This window comes from Mytilus californianus, unplaced genomic scaffold (genome assembly GCF_021869535.1).
Source record: "Mytilus californianus isolate M0D057914Y unplaced genomic scaffold, xbMytCali1.0.p SCAF_9, whole genome shotgun sequence".
NCBI classification, from domain to species: Eukaryota; Metazoa; Mollusca; class Bivalvia; order Mytilida; family Mytilidae; genus Mytilus; species Mytilus californianus.
The window spans coordinates 74,679,607-74,689,495 of NW_026262745.1; positions in this window are offsets into that span (position 1 = coordinate 74,679,607).

The following is a 9,889-nucleotide window of genomic DNA, read 5'->3' on the forward strand; positions in this document are numbered from 1 at the left end:
GCTATTTTCTTTAAAGGTTCGGAACCATGATTAGATGATAATTTCCTAATTTATCAACAGGGAATTTTAAAAAGTATTTTATTAGTAATGTCAGTACCGAAGTACTGACTATTAAGTTGATGATACCATCTGAGGCTAGTAGTCCACTAGCAGTGGTATCGATTTAATGCTGGCAATTGAAAATAACACTTCTTGAATTTATTGCATCTTCAGCCCTTTTCTGGATTGACTTTCATCAGAAACGCTGAAATATTAAAATTTGAAGGTCAAGGATAAATAGGTACTAGAAATACTATTAACTATGTGACCAAAGAAAGGTAAACGGAAAAGTCAAATTCACCTGCTGTCAACTATGCCTGAAAGAATTGGTACCTTGTTTTTTGTTTTTTATAATTTCTTCGTTTATTAATAGGGAGTCTCTTTTTTAAATGTTATATATCATGTCAGTACCGAATCACTGACAACTGAGCTGACAATATCATCGAGTATGTTACCGTACATTTCCAATCATTGCCCCATACGCATTAGACTGCTTTTTAAAAATGGAAAACGTTATTGGAATGTGAATACTATTTGTATACGTAATTGGCTGTATAAAGTTGATATTTGGTCTATTTCATATCAAACATTGTATATTATGAAGCTAATACTGTTTGTGCGACCCAGTTATTATTGTTGATAGAAATCGTGAAGAGCGGAAGTGTACATATAAATATAAATAAGTTTTCCTTTCCGTAAAAGGTTTTTAAAAATGTTAATAAATATTTCCAATCACGATGATAATAAGAAACTATTTACACGTTGATATCACAATGAAACCTTTAACATAGAATACTAACCGCTAATGTCATATTTTTTACAAAATAGAATAATGATTAGATAATTGTTTGTCGAGATAACTTATATGATAGAAAACTGATGCAAATCGTAATGACAAAGGCAAAGGAATAGTAAAAAAAAGTATTTCTTATTTCCAATATATCTTTTCAAATTTTCCAATCGAGATATTTGTATTTCGTCGTTTTCTTTTTTATCATACATTGTATGCATCATGTTCAAACAACAAAGAGTTCTACGCTGTATTGCATACACATGTTAATTTAACGAAAGCAGATGTAACAGAAATCATGACCTTGTGCAATTTTTGAAGTACATTTTTATTATATTTTGTATGGTAATTGATAACGAACCAGCGCAGCGTTCTGGACAAGGTGTGTGAAATTATTATATTCTTACAAACTTAAAGTTATAGTTGCAAAGGCTGGAGCTTGTATCTGTGTCCCTCTGAGTATGTCTGCCGTTCATATTTTTATAACATATATTTAAAAAAATGTTTGTATGGTCATTTTATGAATCAGACCGTTTTTGTTTTATATATGCATTTACAATCAAATAAGAAAAATAAAAACAGGTGTTTAAACATTTCTTTTGTATTTTACTTTTTAATTTGCTTTTTAAAGCATTGACCTTCAACTTTAAATGTTGACCCCTGAACGGTAAAACAATTTGAGTTTCAACAAAAAAAACATTGTATACGCCAATCTATATGACAGCAACAAAACGTCAAAAAACAAGGAAATATGAAGGAGTAAGTACAAACATTATATATGCAATATATTAAGCCTGAAATCTTTTTATATTGTGAGGAAACTGGAGATATATTTGGAGATCTGCTATCAAACCAAAAATTCCCTGAAAGACAAAACAATTACGAAATATCTAAATACTATACATCGGTTCCGGACTTGGACAGCTCCAAGCTATTACTTTTGATATCGATCAGGGTACATGAGTTCATACTAATTCCATGGCATTTGGAATTCAGTACATGAACATAATGAAATTTGCACGTAGCTCCTCCAACAAAAAAGCATAAAATATAAAGTTATGAGGATTACTGTTTTAAAGTACTCGAATATTTTATTACGAAGAACAATGTAATGTCAATGTCTCTAAGTCTTCTTAAGTATCATCTATCAAAGAATTCCATAACACGAGTGTACCTCTTTTTTTTTGGTGAATCACAGTTCTGTTTCTGTACTTTTAATGAATGCAAATCACTTAAATAACATCATTACCTGTATTTTCAATTTTCAAACCATTGGTTCTTACGACAGTGTTTAGAAATATTAAGCAGAGTAAAAAAAAGAAATTGATCATTATCTGAAATCAAACAACGAAACAAAACAAAACAAAACAAACAAATATTCAATGAAAACAAACAAAAAAGAAATATGGCAAAACAGTTTGCTTTGTTACATGAACGTCATAGCAAGTGAACAAATTTGATTAGAATAAGAATAAGAATAAGAATAGTTTTATATGTCAATCACGACGCCCATGAAGAACAGAATAATTAATACAAATTATGATATATACATATGATTAACATTGATTTTATTGATTACAGTGATAAAAAAAAAAAAAAAAAAAAAAAAAAAAACATTTATAATGGTCTATAAAAGACTTGTAATCATATATACAATGTCAAGTGTCAGTGACCCAATTTTTTTATCCGTATGCACAACCCAGTCTTCTTTGTTATTATAGACTTAATAATTTATCACATCTAATAAAAAAAAAACACATTATAATGATTTTAATGTATTTGACAACTAATTACAACCAGAGAGGTCTGATCTGTACTAAAGTACGTGACATAGAAAATGTAGAAAAGTTGTTAAAAAATAAAACAAGATGAATACTTTAATAAATGGTGATGAACAGTCTGATTTGCATTCTTCATAACATTGACCGCTACACGCTAAAATCGATGAGTAATGTTTATATCACATCATGTTGCGCATTTGCGTTGAATGCAAGAAATTAATCCTATTGAGCATTAATGTTGAATTCAAGAACTGTATCGTGTTGCGCATTAATGTTTAATTCATAAACACTGAGGAACTTTTAATCAGAAAGAATTATATACAGTTCAAAATTGCTTAAATATTTTCGAAACATTGCAGATTAAAATACTACAACACCAAATTGTTTTTGGTTTTAAGTTTTCTAATTTTACTTTCAATACTTTTGAGCTCCAGTGTATTCGAGAAAACATATTGACCATTGTCATAACTTATCACTTCCTAACACTCCATCATTGATGTTTTGGTTGACCGCCTCGTGATTTCAAAGGATAAATTTGTTGTAAATTTCCAGTTTATGAAAATATATAATCGTGCATACGTAAAGACTCCCTCCCCCAGGCATAGTCAAAACGTATACTGCTCTGATTATTCTTTTTTTGGCATTTTTTGGTTCTAAAGCTATCCAATAATGTATGTGAAACTCGCGCTAAATTCATTGTGTCGATCAGTTCGATTGTTGTCTTTCAGCACAACGAGTTCAATGTGTTCACAGAAACCAGTGACAGTAAACACTTCAATATAACAAAACCTAATGGATATTTCGATAATTGTATGGTTAGGAAAACAATTAACTCGGACAAAAAACAATTTTATGTTGAAGGATACATAGTTTAAATTTTCAGCACTGCGTTCATGAAATTCCGTTGCAATTTAATTACATATCACGTCATGGTAACATAATTGTAAAAGTACAGCTCAAAGTGCTTGGGATTTCATAGTAGCATCATTTTTTACTTATTCGAAAAGCTGTTTAGGAATATAATAATATCTGCGGACAGGTCGCTGTAATCATCCGGTATGATTTATGGAAAATCTATCTGCAAGTGCCAACAGAGTTTTTATCTATTATGTCTATGGGACAATACAAAACGAAATATTTCAACTTTTTGACTTTCTAACCTCTAAACCATCATGACAATTTAAGAAAAACCAAAAACAAAATGTCAGATACAGCTGACAAAGACTTAGTATACCAATTAGGGTTATAAATTGAATTATACCTTTTGGATTAACTGTGTATTTTATCTCGGTCATCAATATGAACGATATGTTTGGCCGTGGACGGTAAACAATTACAACACTCAATCAACATTCATGGGTTGACGCAAATGTTGCAGATTGTTTTTGAACTATATTGACCTAAAGAGATAAAAAATAATATTAGTTGCTAATAATCGAGGAAGATAAAACTAAATGATAAAACATAACGCCAGATTTCATTGCAGTAAATTTACTTTCGTTGGATATATTTGAAATTTGCCAAAACATCAAAAGCCTAAATACACTATCAAGAAGCGCAACTAAAGGCATATAATGAATTTTGTCAAAGATTTTAGCATGCAATCGTCGGAAATTGAACAATAAGACGCACATGCATATGTAGCCAAGGTTTTAGAATAACGAATAGAAGGAGGTCGATGTAAACTTTAATTTGAAAGCATAACTGGTGTATGCACACTTAATCGTGTATGCTTCATCTATCTTCAAAGACCAAAATATGACGAGACACCTGCCTTACCTCCCGTGACATGTTGTTTTTGTACGCAGAAAAATTCTTGGAGAATATGATTATATTAACAGCCTTTGTCAGGCGAACAAAATCTGTCTCACAGGCTTTTTCACCTTTAAATATTAAAGTCGGAGGTCACGCAATGGAAATCGGATAATAGAAACCGGAAAATTGACAGTCGTTTGTCAATTCCTTTATTAAAAATAAAATCTGAATCTTCTTTCATACAGCAAGACACGACTAATAAAACTTTATTACTGAATAAAACCCTCCTTTGATGTCTCTATTCGCTGTTATACATGATATGTGCCCTATATGTACAGGAGACAATACAAGGTTGATGTAGTTTCTTTGATTTGTACCTCCTTAATCGATTTATGAGATTTGAACATCGGTACAATACTGTAGCCTAAATTAAGGATATATAATTTGTAGAATATATAAAATGTACAAAGGTAAACGAAAATTATGCTGATGGTCTTTTATTCCCCGGGGATGTCACCAGCAGAATTCTTCAGTAAAGGCATGACAATACGGATATTGGGTTATTTGAATTTGCTGTTACACAAATTTGGAAACTATTTTAGTTAAGGAATATATCTCATGTAAAGCTATGATTCCTTGCACGGCTTTAGATATATACTTGTTGTGTCTTTTGCTTTTTTAGCTCTGCATTTTCAAATAATTTTTAGATTTTAAAATATGTTGGCTTCGAGCATCACTGAGGAGTCATTTATGTCGAGATGCACATCTGGTGCAGTAAAATGGTACCGTTAATTTTATTAGAACATCTAGACGATGTGGCGATTGTCAAAAGCATGTTGCAACAATCAAATGTTGCATAAACCAGGGAAACATTATGTTGAATCCTTAGTTTTATTTTAAACGATCCCGTCGTAATTGTATGTCATGCGAGAGGGTTTGTTTTGTCTAAGATATAAATATATAAAAAAAAGTCATGACACTCAAATATTTTATAAGATACATGAACACAATTTTCTTAACGTGTCTTAACTTTGATGATTTTGTTGTGGTATTATATAAGGTAAGAACAATGAAGAATATGTAATAGTGTGTCAATCTGGCAGTGTCTTTTATCCTTTCTAAATAAAGAATACAAAATGTGAAGGAAAGATTTTCATTGGGATTTTGTTCGATGGATAAAACAAGGCGTATTTAGTTTTGATAAAAGGTATACATTATGATGTTGGCCGATTGACATTATAAACGAGTTTTTTCCCCATTATGTTTCAGACTTTCAACAACCTTGTTTTTTTATTTTTTAATAAATCTGCGCAAAAAGCTTGAAAGAACATAACTTAAAGGTGTGATTTTTCTAATATGCATCCACACATCACCCTTGTTTTTTATTATTACTGCGCAATAAGCTTGAAAGGTTCAACCACGTGCGGTACTTGACTCAGGAAAGATTACTCTAAACCATATATTGACAAAATGCCAAGTTGTCTGTTTGCGCTGTTCATATATCTTTGGTGATATGTTTCCATAAAAAAAACTGAAATTGATTTTACTCTAAACCTTAATACACCTTTTCCATTACACCCTGCATTCTTTAGTTCTATGATTAGTCTTCAACAATCGAGAAATATATAACACGTTTTCAATGTGAGGCATCAGAAATAATTATCTCGCTTTATGGTCTATGAAATATATATAATGTCATCTGATCAGGTCCGGATTAAATACATGAAAAGTTAGAGAATGAAAATGTATCAAAATGTTTTGAAGTTTAAACGATTTGCACTGATGTTTAGAAATTTATGTAAGATTCGATATCTGAGATAATATCCGCAAGTACATTTTACTGTACTTTTACGATTGAAAAAAATGTATATGGCCGAGGAGCGACAAGCATACTGTCCGCTTCTGTCCACAGTTTATCTTTAATCAGTAGTTGAACTGCTACGGCAGTTGTTCCAGTCTACCATTGACCATCGCTTACACGAGTATAAGAAATGTGATTTCCATTCAAAAAAACACGAATGTTCCTATCTGCCAAAGGGAAAAGTGTTGATACAGAAACTAAATATATTCCACTTCTTTCACATATGAATATTCCAGAGGTTTTATAAGCTGAAATGTTATTTACACCAACGCTGAACTCGACGTCACTAAATGTAACTACACCGCTTATACCAGTGTTTCTAATGAATGGAGGGTATGCCAATATAGCAACTGAAATAGAGAAACAGTAAAAATCAGCAAAATGATTATTAAAAAAACCTCAGATAGCGATAAAGGATGCACTACAAAATGTAAAATATTAAACCTTCAATTCAAACATGAAGTGTACTTTTTAATGATACAATACCAGCCATACCCGAGTATTGATAATTCTTTGTATTTTGTATCTTAGCGTTTCTTTGTTAGGTATATCGAGTAATGACCTACGGATCTAGCAAATGTGGAAGCTTTTACTATCATCATGATCATGTAAAAAGAAGATGTGGTATGATTGCCAATGAGACAAATTTCCACCAGAGACAAAATGACATAGAAGTAAACAACTATAGGTCACCGTACGGCCTTCAACAATGAGCAAAACACAAACCACATTGTCAGCTATAAAAGGCCCCAAATTTAAAATATAAAACAATTCAAACGAGAAAACTAACGGCCTGATTGGTGTACAAAACATTGAACGAAAAACAAATATGATATACAGCAACAAACGACAACCAATGCATAACAGGCTACTGACTTGGTACAGGCACATACATAATGTTGCGGGTTAAACTAGTTTGCTGGTACCAATCCCTCCTCTTAACCTGACAGTGGTGTAACAGTACAACATAAGAACATACAAAATCATTGAAAAAGTTCTTAACTAATTAGATCGATACAAAGCAGAAAAACAACTAATAAAAACACAGACCGGACGTTGCAGGCAATTTATGCATCCCCACAACAAAAAAGATGCAAAGTACAGATCTGAGAGTACTCGCAGTCTATGCGCATCTATCAAACAATCTGCATGATTACTTGTTGACTTTTAAATTTGTTAGGATCGATGTCCGCAATATAACCTTTTTGTGCCGAGGCAGGTGCGCTCGACTCCAATCTCAATTGACCAGTATTGTCAGTGTTCCTATTGATGTTCGGTAGTTCTCGCACTCCGGCTTCCTTCCACCAATAACCACTGACCGCCATGAAATAATACAATAGTGCTCAAAGTGGCGTAATATACCATTCAATCATTCAATCAATTTACTGCATGGTCCAATTTAAACACTAAAGTGGCAACATTAATTACCACGTTCAGTCATGTTTCGCATTTCAGTTTTCATTTGGTTTCGAGGTTATTGTAAGATGCTTATTCGTTTATTGATCTGTTAAAAGTATGGTTGTTTTACCTTTTAAAAAAAACGTGCCTACTTCTATAATCAATTGATAACTCTTCGCAATATAGAATCCATCTCGCTGCATATAGATTATAACTGTAGGACATATGTCAACCAACCTAGGAAACAAACTTCAAATCGTTTATTTTAACCACGGGGGAGACTCATCATACGAATGTATGTACAGACGTCCGGCTGAGGTTAAAGTCTTTTTTCGTATATTGCAAAAACTCGCTACATACATATATTTCATATAAGAAAATCATAACCCATACATATATTTCCCAGCTATCAGCTTGGTATACAATCTCTGCATGAAATCTTAATTATACGTTAACCACACGGGGTCATTAATATTAGTTAAATGAATCAGTGCCCGTTTGTATAGAAATATTTAAAGAACATGAACATGTATCACCCATTGACATAGAAAATGTCTACCCATTGTTTATAATCTCCGTGAAATTGCACCCCATTGATGTATTAGACATTCCGAAAATGCCCCATACCAGCGGCATGTCTCTGCATACCTTTATACTGGAAGAGACCCCCGGTAATTTAAAAGAAATGACGAAAGTTGAATGCAGGTAAACAACTCTGCACTCAGATAAGTAATTGAAAATTTAACTTGCCATGTTCTTACCTTGTTCATTTTGTTCTAATGTATCGTTAATTTTTCGTTCTAAGTCATCAATTCTTCTACCAATATGTTTATCTATTTCGATAACTGAACGCTTCGAAGCGACGGTCATATTGTACAAAGCAAGAAAATCCTGACCACGTGCCTGTTCAGTCATGCTTAGAGCTTGTGTTTTACTTAATAAAGACTGTACGCTTAGCTGTATGTTACTGATATCCTGTAAGGGTTGAAGTGTTTGAGAACAGACAGTTCTTTACTCATACTAATACTAACATTCTTTATCAACTTAAATTCGACATGGAGCAAATCGTTTTTGCGTTTCAGTTGCTCATAACTATTTTGCAATCTATTGTACTTCTGTTCCAAGGTAACATGTTTATGTTGTATAAGAGCAAGTTCCTGTTGTGTCTCGTTCAATTGTTTAACTTCCCCAGTTTCTGTTCAAGCACATTGAATTTTTGTAGTAATTGCGTTGACAAAACTGCAAGATTTGTATCCATATCATGACGTAGTTGGACAGTATTTTGTGAAATCCGTTCTGTTGCCTGCTGGAGCCTATTTTTCTCATCAAGGAAAGCAGATATTTTTAAGTATTGACTTGATAGTGTTGTCTGTCCAACGACAGAATGATTGTTTTCAAGGAGAAATCCATGAATAACTGGTAATACAAGGATCGGAAGAATCAACATTTTTGTTTAATGAAATATAATCACTTTTGTATTTTGACCCCTGTTTGGTAAAGTTTATTCTATTACCAAGTATTATTTGATAAGAGATAAAATACGTATGCAACCAAGATATAGAAGAATTCAAGTTGACAACAATAATATATCCCTCTCAAATTGCAGTTGTTTTTCTTTAAACGTGTTACAAGTAAACCCAAAAATGTAATGTTATGATGTTAAACATGTTAAAATCATTTTTAAGTAAAGTATGAAGGTTTCTGCTCCTAATTTCTTTAATTTTGCAAAATATTATAAATTGCTTTGTAGAGATAATTTCAATTATTTAAATGATTTTGCAATCATATGTTTTGAAAAAAGAAGTGTTGTGCTTGTGCAATCCAGAGTAGGACAAACTTTTACAGCTATATTAAATATATTCATGAAGCTCCCAAGTTTGAATAATATCTTTTAAGCTGTCTGTATAGATGTTAAACTTAAAGTTGAAATATTATTCAAACATTCTACAATGACGACCTATATATCGTCAACCAGTATAATCACAGTATATCTACTTTTAGCGCAGACGCATTAACACACAAAATTGGCTGTTCCGCGTTACGCCCATCTTATTTATACGACCAGGAAAACTCAATTTTTGAAAGTTCTACGTAGGTGAAGCTTCAAATACAATACGGTCGTCTCTATTCCAATGCTAAATAAACAAATCAGTCCATTTCAGTTATTTTGTCTTTGGCAACTAAACAAAATGACGGCATATGCATGCTTCCGGCGTCAAATGTAAACACCAAGTGGTTTCAGGCTTCTTGTACGCCTCAGATTGT